The 14,388-nt window shown below is 42.3% G+C and overlaps 1 long non-coding RNA gene across 2 annotated transcripts; it reads right to left on the reverse strand.

The window, feature by feature from the left end:
- Positions 1-368: 368 nt before the first annotated feature.
- Positions 369-9,486, reverse strand: LOC122540145. 2 transcript variants are annotated; one of them, XR_006309246.1, is made up of 3 exons: positions 9,362-9,486; positions 2,232-2,293; positions 369-598 (listed from the first exon to the last, which is right to left on the reverse strand). It is a non-coding gene; the product is annotated as an uncharacterized LOC122540145 (long non-coding RNA). The 2 variants fall into 2 exon arrangements; XR_006309245.1 differs by lacking the exon at positions 369-598 and adding an exon at positions 1,009-1,286.
- Between the last annotated feature and the right edge of the window lie 4,902 nt (positions 9,487-14,388).

Genomic DNA, 14,388 nt, shown 5'->3' on the forward strand with positions numbered 1-14,388 from the left:
AGGAGTTGACCCCGACTGAGTGTTGCAGACTGGCACATTCCAAGGTCCAGGACTACGTGTTGAGGGACGCGCTGAAGCTTGGGGCAGCTGCCGCCAAGGCGCGGTGGGGAAAGACCACCGTGTAACATCTGCCTGCCTAAAGAAGAACAGGGGGCCCACCCAGTCATTTGGGCTCTGCTGACGCCTCAGCAGAAGAGCTGGATAGTAAAATGTACAGACTTGTATATGGGAAAATATAAATCTTGATGTCTGTATGTAAAGAGATGTAATTGTGCACAAGAATGGCATGACCAATTGTAAAGAGATCCAAATAATTTTATGAATAAAGTATATTTTTGAAGTAAAAAAAACACACAAGCATTTTCCCCACTACAGAAGTTATGCTAACTGGTACATAACTCCCTACCTTTTGTCTACCTCCCCTTTTAAAACAGTGGCATCATAAAGAAAAGTGCTAATCCAAGTCCCTTTTTCTTCGGCAGTTTCTTGAGATCGAGGATGGCTGCCATTCTAGTTCAGTTGCTGTTGCAGTTCTGCAGGTTTTTGTTAACGATTTGATTTTGTTTTTGTTAGAGTGCCCCAGCAGGGACTGTCGAACCTGTTGAAGTTTTGTTTAAAAGAGCAGAAAGTTGACAAGTAATTGAGTTGAAGTATTTAAAATGATAAAGAGGTTTGCTGTTGGTGTTGGATATTTTGGGATTGAAGTTAATAGAAATTTGTTGTGTAAAGATATCTATCAAGTGATTTGAAACAAAATTAGGTGAATGAAGTTGAAGTGCAGCTCAAGCATGATCTGACTAAATGGTGAAACAAGCTTGAGAAGCCGAATGGCCTCCCTTCATGACATTGTAAAATGAATTTGTATTTGATCTCACTTTCTGTAATATGATTCAAGTACCTAATGTTTGGTCAATGTTGACACAGATAGACATTGCTGTTTGCTGCAACAAGTTTATCCACACAAATAACATCAACTTCGAGAAAGCTTGTAAATTATTGTGGGTTTTATTCACTGTGGGGCTTTGGGAGAAGATGTATTACAAAATGATGGGCAGCCAAATATGTAACAAAAAGGCATGTGCCTGTTTTAGGACAGGGCAAATAACAAAAAAAGTGTGATTAGACAAATCACATTTTCAATATGCGTTCAATATGATAAACTTCATGTCCAAGTCACCTCCTTTCTTGGAACTATATTGCTGTTGCTGCATTTTTGTTGGATTAAAAACCCTGGAACTCCAAATGGCCTTCAATGGTTCAGGAAGTAGAGTCATGACCATCACCACCTTCCCAAGGGCAAAAAAGGAAAGGCAGTAAATCCAGGGCTTTCCAGCAATGCCGGCATCTAAAGAGTAACTATGAAATGTATATAGTTGAAAAATGTGTTCCTTGGATATACTTATTTTGGAGGTGGTACTGCAAAGGTTCAGAAAATTAGTTCCTGGGATAAGAATGTTGTTCTACATTGACTTTTTGAATACATTGGATCTATACACTGTTTAGATTGAAATATATTTATGTACAAATGTCTGTCCTAGACTGACTTAGTCATGTGACTCCTTCCATGCGGCACACACCGTACAGACAGACAATTCAAGCATCACTTCAATAAACTCCTCCTGGGGACAGTGATGATACTATGGATTTAAGAGGTGTTTTGTGTCCAGTTTTTTTTTAATGAAAGATTGAGAAAGAGGTGCTTCTGTCTGTTGCAGCTAATATCTGGGGTTCTCTTCCTGCTGCTAGAATTGCATGTGAGACAATCTAGAGCTGAAAATGTGTTGCTGGAACAACGCAGCAGGTCAGGCAGCATCCAGGGAACAGGAGAATCGACGTTTCGGGCATAAGCCCTTCTTCACAATTGAAATATAGACAAAATAAAAATAAAAGAATTGCCTTAACTGAAACTCTATCAAAATGCCTCACAAAATAATATATATTAACTACTACTAATTAACTGTTCCAATTTGGTAACATCGGACAATCAATTTTACTGTATTTGCCTTTGCCAACGGTGTGCTTATAGGATGTTACCAAATTGGAACAGTTAATTAGTAGTAGTTAATATATATTATTTTGTTAGGCATTTTGATAGAGTTTCAGTTAAGGCAATTCTTTTATTTTTATTTTGTCTATATTTCAATTGTAGTGTAAAAATGAAATGTCTTTTACATAAAGTCAAGCAGTTTGACAAATCAAATTACATCGGGAGTGCAATGCCTTACACTTACCTTGAGGGTAATACATTTTCAATTCTTAATATATTTTCAGCGGGTAGGTCTGGTCAATAACACTAAAAAACACAAAAACCACAGTGAAGATACTGCTTAAGAGAAAATAGCTGCAGCTTTCCCCCGACCATCTCCTGCTCAAATTACTGGGAAAACTGGGAGTTCTAACATGAACAATGGCAGAATTATGTAACAGCTGTGGTTTGTTTGAACAAACCAGAACAAGTACAAATCTTGTATACTTTTATCACTGGCAGGGAGAGACTGTTTCAAATTATTTTCCACTCTAAATCCATCTGAGGAACTGAAAAAGAAGATGCAGAAATTGTAAAAGCTTTGAAGGTACACTTTGAGCCCCATAGCAAATGTTACATATGAACAGTATGTATTCAATACTACTGAACACATTGGAAAAGAATCCAATGATCGGTACATAATATCATTAACTCAGCTTGCAATGAAAGGATGAACTAATTAGACACAGGTTTGTGTTAGGAATAATGAATGTAAAAGCATAAACACCAACTGAGAGAAGGTAAACTTACATCCAGATGAGCAATTAACCTGTTCAGAATTCCAAGGTTGTCAATCTACAGCTAGAGCAGATTAATGCAGAAGAAACCAAGTGTTATACTGACAGAAAATCCAGACACACAGGGCAGAACAGTCAGAGACAAACAATGGGATGTGAATAATGCAGAAGGCATCATGCAAAGTGGGAAGGCATGTCCAATACAGAGAGACCAGGGTTCTCACTGCAAACAACTGAATCATTCTGCACACAAGTCTCTGGCTAAAGGGAAGATTAACCACAGGTACAGATGGCCATTGGAGAGTTAGTGGCTGAAAATCCTGACAAATGTGATCTCTACCTTGCGGCACACACCTAAAGCTTCACTTCAATAAACTCCTGTTGAAAACACTACTGTGTTGTGCTTTTGAAACATGCTCTCTGGAGTTCAGAAGAGGTAAAGATGGTTTCATTGAAACATTCAAAATTCTAAAGGGGTTTGACAGGACAAATATTCGAGATGGTGTTTCCCCTAGGTTGGGGAAACCAGAGTGTAAGGGCACAGTCTCAAGATAATAGACTCGTCATTTAGGTTTGAGCTGAGGAAGAAATTCCTCACGTGAGGAAGAAATTCCTCACATGAAGGGCTGTGAATCTGAGGTTGCAAGTACTCCTTTGTTTAGTATATTTAAGGTGGAAATGAACAGATATTTGTTGCTAAGGGGACTAAGGGATAAGAGATTGAGCACGAAAGTGGACCTGGGCTGAAGATCTGTCAGGATTGTTGTGAATGATTAGATTAGATTAGATTACTTACAGTGTGGAAACAGGCCCTTTGGCCCAACCAGTCCACACCGCCCCACCGAAGCGCAACCCACCCATACCCCTACATGTACCCCTTACCTAACACTACGGGCAATTTAGCATGGTCAATTCACCTGACCTGCACATCTTTGGACTGTGGGAGGAAACCGGAGCAGCCTCAGACACGGGGAGAACATGCAAATTCCACACAGTCAGTCGCCTGAGGCGGGAAATGAACCCGGGTCTCTGGCGCTGTGAGGCAGCAGTGCTAACCACTGTGCCACCCGATGGAGCAGCCTTGATGGTATGGCTTATTCCTCCTCCTCTAATTCTCTTGGGCATTTCCCATTTCAGTTGATCTACCATTCATGGTGGTATCTGCAGCTGCCCAGGACATAAGCTCTGGGAATCCCTCCTTATACTTCTCTGCCTCCCGACCTCTTCTCCCTTCAGATGTTCTTTAAATTCACCTTTGGGGCAAAGTATTTAGGCATCTGCTGTGATTTCATCTTTTAAATTTATTCATGGGATGCATTTGTTGCCCACAGCTAATTGTCTTTGAACTGGGTGGTTTGCTCTGCCATTTCAGATGGCTGTCCTCAAGTCATAGAGTCATAGAGATGTACAGCACAGAACAGAGCCTTTGGTCCAACCCATCCATGCCAACCAGATTTCCCAAACCAATCCATTCCCACCTGCCAGCACCCGGCCCATATCCCTCCAAACCCTTCCTATTCATATACCCATCCAGATGACTTTTAAATGTTGCAATTGTACCAGCTTCTATCACTTCTTCTAGCAGCTCATTCCATACACATACCACCCTCTGCGTGAAAAAGTTGCCCCTTAGATCTCTTTTATATCTTTCCCCTCACACCATAAACCTATGTCCTCTAGTTCTGGACTCCCCCACCCCAGGGAAAAGACTTTGTCTATTTATCCTATCCATGCCCCTCATGATTTTATAAACCTCTATAAGGTCACCCCTTAGCCTCTAATGCTCGAGGGAAAACAGCCCCAGCCTGTTCAGCCTCTCCCTATAGCTCACATTCTCCAACCCTGGCAATATCCGTGTAAATCTTTTTTGAACCCTTTCAAGTTTCACAACATTTTTCCTATAGGTAGGAGACCAGAATTGCATGCAGTATTCCAAAAGTGGCCTAACCAATGTCCTGTACAGCCACAACATGACCTCCCAACTCCTGTACTCAATACTCTGACCAATAAAGGGAAGCATACCAAACACCTTCTTCACTATCCTATCTACCTGTGACTCCACTTTCAAAGAGCTATAAACCTGCACTCCAACATCTCTTTGTTCAGCAACACTCCCTAGGACCTTACCATTAAGTGTATAAGTCCTGCTAAGATTTGCTTTCCCAAAATGCAGCACCTCACATTTATCTGAATTAAACTCCATCTGCCACTTTTCAACCCATTGGCCCATCTGATCAAGATCCCTTTTGTAATCTTTGCTGTCCACTACACCTCCAATTTTGGTGTCATCTGCAACTTACAAACTATATCTCTTTTGCTCACATCCAAATTATTTATATCAATGATGAAAAGCAGTGGACCCAGCACTGATCCTTGTGGCACTCCACTGGTCACAGGCCTCCAGTCTGAAAAACAATTCTCTGTCTTCTACCTTTGAGCCAGTCTGTATCCAAATGGCTAGTTCTCCCTGTATTCCATGAGCTCTAACCTTGCTAACCAGTCTCCCATGGGGAATCTTGTCAAAAACCTTACTATAGTCCATATAGATTACGTCTACCGCTCTGCCCTCACCAATCCTCTTTGTTACTTCTTCAAAAAACTCAAGTTTGTGAGACATGATTTCTAACCTTGCTAACCAGTCTCCCATGGGGAATCTTGTCAAAAACCTTACTATAGGCCATATAGATTACATCTACTGCTCTGCCCTCACCAATCCTCTTTGTTACTTCTTCAAAAAACTCAAGTTTGTGAGACATGATTTCCCACGCACAAAGCCATGTTGACTATCCCTAATCAGTCCTTGCCTTTCCAAATACATGTATATCCTGTCCCTCAGGATTCCCTCCAACAACGTGCCCACCACTGACGTCAGGCTCACTGGTCTATAGTTCCCTGGATTGTCCTTACCACCCTTCTTAAACAGTGGCACCACATTAGCCGACCTCCAGTCTTCCGGCACCTCACTTGTGACTATCGATTTTCCAAATATCTCAGCAAGGGGCCCAGTAATCGCTTCCCGAGCTTCCCACAGACGTCTGGGGTACACCTGATCAGGTCCTGGGGATTATCCAATTTTATGTGTTTCAAGACATCCAGCACTTCCTCCTCTGTAATATGGACATTTTTCAAGATGTCACCATCTATTTCTCTACATTCTATATGTCCCATGTCCTTTTCCACAGTAAACACTGATGCAAAATACTCGTTTAGTATTCCCCCATCTCCTGAGGGTCCACACAAAGGCTGCCTTTCTGATCTTTGAGAGGCCCTTTTATTGTAGATCCAGGGTTAAATGTAGCCCATTCCAGGTGAGGATGGCAGATTTTCTTTTCTAAGGAACATTAATGAGTATCTCCTTATGTAATTTAATGTTACATTTGCTTTTTGACACTTCTGTAAAGCACCTAGGATATTTAATTGCATAAAGACATGGTGGCTCAGTAGTTAGCACTGTTGTCTCACAGCGTCAGGGATCTGCGTTCAATTCCACCCTCGGACAATTGTCTGTGTGGAGTTTGCACGTTCTCCTTGTACCTGCATGGATTTCCTCTGGGTGCTCTGGTTTCCTCCCCAGATGTTCAGGTTAGGTGGATTAGCTGTGCAAAATGCAGGGATAGGGAGGCAAGCTCTTCAGACTTGATGTGCTGAATGGCCTGCTTCCACACTGTAGGGATTCTGTATTAAAAAAAATTATTTTAATACACGTCTTTTGCAACTGCTGCCCAACCTGCTGAATATTTCCAGCCTTTTCTTTAACTTTCCGAGAATCTACTGCCCTCATGAAGTTGGGCATATTCTTGGAGACACAATGAAAGCTCCTGGGGGAGTCTGGGGGGAGGAAAAAGTGTGCAAGCTCTGAAAACTGCTCCGTTCTCACCAACATCTTCGACTCACCGCTAGATGGCCTGCTTCCCAAAGTTAAAAATCACACAACACCAAGTTATAGTCCAACAGGTTTAACTGGAAGTACATTCTTTCGCAGTGCTGCTCCTTCATCAGGTAGCTAGTGGGGCAGGATCATAGGACACAAAGTTTATAGTAAAAGATCAATGTGTCATACAACTGATGCAATGTATTGAACGAACCTAGATTGTTGTTAAGTCTTAAATCATTTAGAATGGATTGCAGATTTCGATACATTAATATATAAACCCTAGAATTTTCAAGTCACATTCCCGAGATAACTTAAGGTTTTATAAAGAAAGATGACATCTCAGCTCAGACAATGCAGTAAAGGTGTGAGATTAGAGTCTGTTTGTATTCCAACCTTGAGTCTGACCAGTTCTATTTCCAAAGTAGGAATTTATAAATGTCACATAGACTGACAGTCTACAGATTGTGTGCTTTTTGAACAGAATAGAATGTATTTGCAAATGCAAATTCACCCCATAGATTTATATGTGTGTGCGTGCGTGTGAGCGAGAGGGAGAGTGTATGAGTGTGCATGTGTGAGCGAATGAGTCGGAGTATATGCCTGTGAGAGGGTATGCGCATGAGTGTGAGTGCGTGAGAGAGCATATGTATGCGTGAGTGTGATCATCTGTAAGCGTGTATGTGCATGTGGGTGTATCGTGTAGTGCGGTTACCTGTAATGTGACATGAACCTAACATCCTGGTTGAGACCATCCTCATGGGTACCGAACCTGGCTATCAGCCTCTGATCAATGATTCTGCATTGTTGTATATTCCTAACTCCACCTTGGAGAATGGTCACCCAAAGATCCAAGGCCAAATGTTCCTGATCACTGAAGTGTCTCCTCACTGAGATGGAACATCCCTATCTGGTGATTGTTGCCAGATGTCCACTCATCCATTGTTGTAGCATCTGCTTGGTGTCGCCAATGTACCATGTCTCGGGGCATCTTGCCTGCAGTGTATGAGATAGACAACACTGGCCGAGTCACATGAGTACGTGCTGTGTACATGGTGGGTTGTGTCATGTGTAGTGGTGGTATCCATGTCGGCTCTCTGATACGTGGTCACCATGACAGGGTTATATGGTGTTGTGATGATGTTGTCCTGAAGGTTGGGCAGTTTGCTACAAACAATGGTCTGTTTAAGGTTTGGTGCTTGTTTAAAGGTCAGAAGTTGAGGTGCAGGGAAGATCTTGGTGAGGTGCTCATCCTCATCGATAATGTGTTACAGGCTGTGAAGAAGAATGACAGGTTTTTTACATTACATTACCTACAGTGTGGAAACAGGGCCTTCAGCCCAACTAGTCCACATCGACCCTCCAAAGAGTAACCCACCCAGACCTATTTCCCATGCATCTAACACTATGGGCAATTTAGCATGGCCAATTTACCTAACCTGCACATCTTTGGACTGTGGGAGGAAACGAGAGCATCTAGAGAAAACCCACGCAGACACAGGGAGAACGTGCAAACTCCACACAGACAGTTTCCCGAGGCTGGAATTGAACCTGGGACCCTGGTGCTGTGAGGCAGCAGTGCTAACCACTGAGCCACCATGCTGCCCTGAGTGGAGTTTCTCCACTCCTGGGAAGTACTGGACAATGAAAGGTACCCTATCGGTTGCATCTCGTGTCTGGCACCTGAGGAGGTCATTACGGTTTCTCGCTGTGGCACATCGGAACTGGCGATCGATGAGTTGGGCATGGCATCCTGTTCCTATGAGGGCATCCTTCAGCATCTTCAGGTGTCCATCGTGTTCCTTCTCATCCAAACAGATCCTGTGTATGCGTAGGACTTGTCTGTAGGAGATGGCTATGTTCAGGGTGGAAGCTAGAGCATTGTGAGATTATCTGTGGGTGTATGGTAGAGTGAGGTACTGAGGTGCCCATCCTTAATGGACATGCGTGTGTCTAAGAATGAGACTGATTCCAAACAGTAATCCATGGTAAGTATGATGATGGGATGAAACTTCATATCATTGTGTTATTGTTTCAGTGACTCCTCGCCATGGGTGCAGAGGAAAAAAATATCATCAATATATCTGCCTCACACCTTTAATGCATTGTCTGAGCTGAGATGTCACCTCTTTTTATAAAATCTTAAATTATCTCGGGAATGTGACTTGAAAGAAGTTCTGGGATTTACATATTAATGTATCGAAACCTGCAATCCATTCTAAATGATTTAAGACTATGTTCGTTCAATACATTGCATCAGTTGTATGACACGTTAATCTTTTACTATAAACTCTGTGTCACATGATCCTGCCCCACTAGCTACCTGACGAAGGAGCAGTGCTCCAAAAGCTTGTACTTCCAAATGAACCTGTTGGACGATAACCTGGTGTTGTGTGATTTTTAACTTTGTCCACCCCAGTCCTAACACCGGCACCTCCACATCACTGTTTCCCAAAGTAATGGGTCCCTCACAGGGACAGAGAGGAGCTCAGAGCAAGAAAGTGGACCAATGGAATGTTGTATTCCTGCTCTAGGCCCTGAGCAAGGTGGCTAGAACGTCTACAATCAGGAAACAAGGGCCTCCATGGCCACTTTTAAAAAGACAAAGCAAGCCATTTGTAAATGATTGAGAATTACAAATTCTTAAATCAATTCTATAGCTTAATTTTTTCACTTAAATGCTCAACAATAATCCAGCTGCTGGACTGTATCCTACTTGGTACTTACAGTAATGCACACAGAGCATCTGTCCACTGAATGCTTATCTGAAACGTTCTGCCCAGGCACAACACATGGTGAAGCTGAGTATATATTGGATTCTCTGGTAGATTGGAATCTGCGTCTCGACACTGCTCCAAATTCCACTGACGGCTGCACTCAGCATTTAATCCCTTTTCAATGCTGGAGCTGGGAGGAGGTGAATTGCAGTACCACATTGCAGTGGAATGTTTGTGTCAGTCTGCCGCTTTGACACACAGCAGCTTTTGCTGACTGCCAACTTTCTTTGACCTGTTAATGTCACTTCTCCAGAAAATCAGAATAAAACCCCCACTGTTGCACTAGGAACTGGGTTTCTACTTCTCCTGCACGCTTAGATTCCTGATGAAGGGCTTATTCCCGAAACATCCACTCTTTTGCTCTTTGGATTCTGCATGACCCGCTGTGCTTTTCCAGTGCCACACTTTTCGACACTTAGAGAGTATCAACAGAATAGAATAGAATACAATATCCTTTAATGTCACGTGTACGGAGGTACAGGAGTACAGTGAAAAGTTTACAATGATGCCTCTCATGGTGCCATCTTAGATGCAAAGCACCTAGGAAGGGTAGCTCAGTGGTTAGCACTGCTGCCTCACAGTGCCAGGGACCCAGGTTCAATCCCAGCCTCAGGCGACTTGTCAATGTGAAGTTTGCACATGCTTCGTGTCTGCATGGATTCCCTCTGGATATTTCCGGTTTCCTCCCACAGTCCAAAGATATGCAAGTTAGGTGGATTGACATGCTAACTTTCCCTGTAGTGTCCAGGGTTTAGTGGATTTGCCATGGGAAATGCAAGATTACAGAGATAGGGCAAGAGGATGGGTCTGGTTGGGATGATTTTCAGAATGGGATTCTATGAAATTTTACATACAAAAAGAGGAATTAAAAACTAAAAATTGCATTACCTTCCAGTGATTCTTAGAAATAAGACATAGTTAAATGGATAAACATTACAGTTAGATAAACAAATTCCAGATAAACATTACATTATAGTAGCTCAGTGCAGGGGCTTCCATGCATGGTCCAATCTGCTGACCACCCATGCCAGACTCCAGTCTGACAATCATCCCCGCTGTGCTCCAGGTCTCCAGCCTGCTCTGTTCCGGCTCTCAGCCACTCCGATCTGCTCCCGCTCTCAGCCAATCCGACCTGCTCCAGGCCTCCATCCCGCTCTACTCCAGCTCTCAGCCACGTAATGAAATTTTAGAATTGATAATCAAAAACGGATGAGTGTTCAGGAGTGCTTTGTCGGAGGAGAGAGAGAAACTGAGATGTTTGTGGGTGGAATTCCAAACCTCAGAACCAAAGCAACTGAAGGCCTTTGGTTAGTTTTTAGCTTTCCAGTCCAGGTTTTATTAATTGAATTTAAATTGCACCAGTTGCCATGGTGGGAATTGAACCCCAAATCATTTTTACCTCGGTCTCTGGATTACTAGTCTACTACAAGTGACATTACAACAAGGCAACTGACTGACATGAGCATATTTAGCAGGCCATCCAGGCCTCAACTCCCCTTTCATGAAACTCAGCATAGCTGTCAACACCCTGATATTTCAAAAATCTATCTACCTCCACTTCAAATACTTTCAGTGATCGAGTATCCACAACTAAGTGAGGCAGAGAATTCCAGACGTACACCAACCTCCTTGAGAAGAAATTCCTTCACGTCTCAGTTAAGACTGGAGGCCTGTCATCAGCAGTGTGCCACAAGGATTAGTTCTGGGTCATAGAATCATAGAGATGTCCTGTACAGAAACAGTCATAAGAAGAACCTGTGTTGGCTGGGACTTTTTTCCCTGGAGCAAGGAAGGTTGAGGGGTGATCTTATACAAGTCTATAAAATCATGAGGGGCATAGATAAGATGAATAGCCCAAGTCTTTTTCCAAGAGTTCGTGGAGTCCAAAACTAAAGGGCATAGTGAGAGGGGAAAGATTTAAAAGGGACCTAAAAGGCAACGTTTCACACAGAGGGATGTGCATTTATGGAATAAGCTGCAAGAGGAATTGGTAAATATAGGTATAATTACAACATTTAAAAGACGCGGACAGGTACATGGATAGGAAAGGTTTAGAAGGAAAGGGCAAGTGGGACTAGTTCAGTTTAGGATACCTGTTTGGCATGGATGAGTTGCTGTCTGATAAGGGTCTGTTTCCGTCCCATATGACAATGAATCTATAAACGAGTTGCCTTATTCCGTAACATACCCCAGATTCCCTCACTAATGGAAACATCTTCTCAATATCTACCCTGCTAAGCCCACTCAGAATCTTGCACGTTTTAGTTTCTTCTAAACTCTAATCAGGAAAGACCTAAACTGTTTAGCTGCTCTCAATAAGTAAACCCACTCATCCTAGGAGTCAGCAAAGTGAATCTCTTTTGAACTGTCACAAATAAACACCTAATCTGGTAATTGTTGATTGGTGTGTGCAAATTGCTTGCATTTTTTCTGACTCGAAAGACCACATTTCAAAAAGTGTTTAATTGGCTGCGAAGTGCTTTGGGATGTTCTGAGGTTGTGGAAAACACTGTATAAATGAAAGTTCTTTACGAATCTGGAGAGTAGGAACTGAATGATCACTGAATGTTTGGTGTTCACTAATGTTGATCATCTTTTAATTCACTTACAGGATATGAGCGTCTCTGGCCAGGCCAATGTTTATTGTCCATCTCTGATTGTCCTGAGGGCAGTTAAGAGTCGAACACATTGCTGCAGGTTCAGGGTTACATGCAAGCCAGACTGGGTGAGGGTGGCAGAATTCCTTCTCTAAAGGACATTAATGAACCAGATGGGTTTTTCTAACAAACCACCAGTGGTTTCATGGTCACCATTAGATCCTTAATTCCAGATTCTTTACTGAATTCAAATTCTACCATCTGCCAGGTCCCCAGTACATAAGCTGAATTTCTGGATTAATAGTCAAGTGATAATACTACAAGGCCCATTGCCTGGAATACAGGTGAAAGGGTTAATGCTGAAGCATGCCATAAGTACCATCAACAATGATTATGTCATATGAGAACAACTTAAGACCTTGAAGGAGTAAGACCATTAATTGGGGTTTTCTTCAGAGACTCAATAACAGCATCTATCACAATGATGTAACTTGTACATCATACAATAAACAGTATGAGCCTCTTATCATTAGCTTACCATGTGATTTTCTGAGACAACACTAGACCAAGCAGGTCCTGTAGATCCCTACCAGGAAAGAGGATAGTGGCAGCAAACCTACGAGAAAGATGATACGACATGATGAGCAGTAGTGGGGTTTCATCTTATAACATGGTCACAGCAGCATGGATTCCATTCAGCTGCATCCTACAACATCAGAGGAAATTTAAAAACTCCTTCCAAGCCAGTTTTAAGAAATTGCTCGTGCAGATGGTCAGCAGCTAGAAAAACTGAGAAATCTCAAGAAGAGAACCTCCTGGCAATGAACAACAAAGCAGAATCGACAATTGATGGTCAAAGGTATTTCAGACCTGGCGAGGGTTGTTCAACAACAAGAGGGAGCGCAGAATTCTGTGCAGCTGGAGATTTAATCACACCAAGATGGTTACAAGTTGCATTGGCTGCTGCTGATCCATAGGAGCCATCCCAATTTGAGGTACAGCTAGAGAGTGAATGGGCATCAGAGGCTGCATGAATAAACTTGAAGTCTCTGGTAAGCAAGCAGTTTTAAATGGCACAATTTACGGGCTACGAAAACTGGAAATAAAATACAGGCGTCCAAATTGCATGGCACTCCCAAGTGATCCACACACAGTGATCAGCTTCATTAATCATGACATTGTCTGCCAATTCCAGAAGAAGCTGTGGAACATGGACTTCAGAGAGTGACACATCCAGAATGAAAATGAGAAGGAATGCTGACCGTGAGGCACAACTATTGTCAGGGAAATCAAGGGCCACAGAAACACAGACCTTGCAATGTTGTGAAGCCACAATTAAAGTGTTAAAGGAGCAATTTAGAAACCTGAACAAATAAAGTCTAATGGAAAAAGAAAGTGAGGAGACCATTGAAGCCATGGGAAAGGCATGACTTAAACTGCAGGTAAGTCAGGAAAGATTTAATTAAACCCCATGCTGCAGGATTCATCGAGGAAGAAAAGGCGTCAAAACAACAGGGATCATTATTTAGAGCAAGAATCAATCAGCTGTGTAAAATGATTAAAAACAGGATTCATTTCGTAGAGCAACTAAGAGAGGCATTCATTCAATAAGGCTGTTAAGAGAACAGAATCATTATTTAAACTACTTTAAAGCGAGGTGAAAGCAAAGATATTAAGGAAATGAGAATTGTTTATTATTTATGGCATTCATCTAGAAAAGCTGCAGAGAAGGCAGAAATTATCTATTATACTCACAAAATGCTGGAATCCTCCATTTTGACCACAAAAGTTCAAAAAACACTTCCATTGTGGCTGTTATCAGTAGCAGCAAAATGAAAAACCATTACCCCTGACTAATGCACCTAACACTATGGCAATTTAGCATGGCCACTTCACCTGCACATCTTTGGATTGTGGGAAGAAACCCACGCAGACGTGGGGAGAATGTGCAAAGTCCACACAGACAGTCACATAAGGCAGGAATTGAACACACTGAGCCACTGTGCTGCCATCTTAAAATTTAGAAAATGGTGAAATGAGGTTCCAACGCCTCTTTCACCTGGACTGCTCTTCAGTTTACAGAAAAATTTACATTCCTGTTCTTTGGCTGTCTACAATTGAGGGGGAAACAGATCAGAGAATTTCTTCATGAGAATTGCTGCTGGATCTAGCCTAACAGGTCCAAGCAGCAAGCAGTCAATGAGGTTCTTCAGGCCAACTGCCAGCCTCTCTCCCACAACTATTTCAATGCTTGGGTGTCTCTAAAGAAGGAGCACACGTTGTCAGCCAATACACCAGAGCCTTTCCTAGGTATCAGAATGACTGGAGTCCATAATACAAGTAATTGTTATCATGCAATAAACTACAAATTGTCAAGACA

This window comes from Chiloscyllium plagiosum, chromosome 34, assembly GCF_004010195.1.
Source record: "Chiloscyllium plagiosum isolate BGI_BamShark_2017 chromosome 34, ASM401019v2, whole genome shotgun sequence".
In the NCBI taxonomy this organism is placed as follows: Eukaryota; Metazoa; Chordata; class Chondrichthyes; order Orectolobiformes; family Hemiscylliidae; genus Chiloscyllium; species Chiloscyllium plagiosum.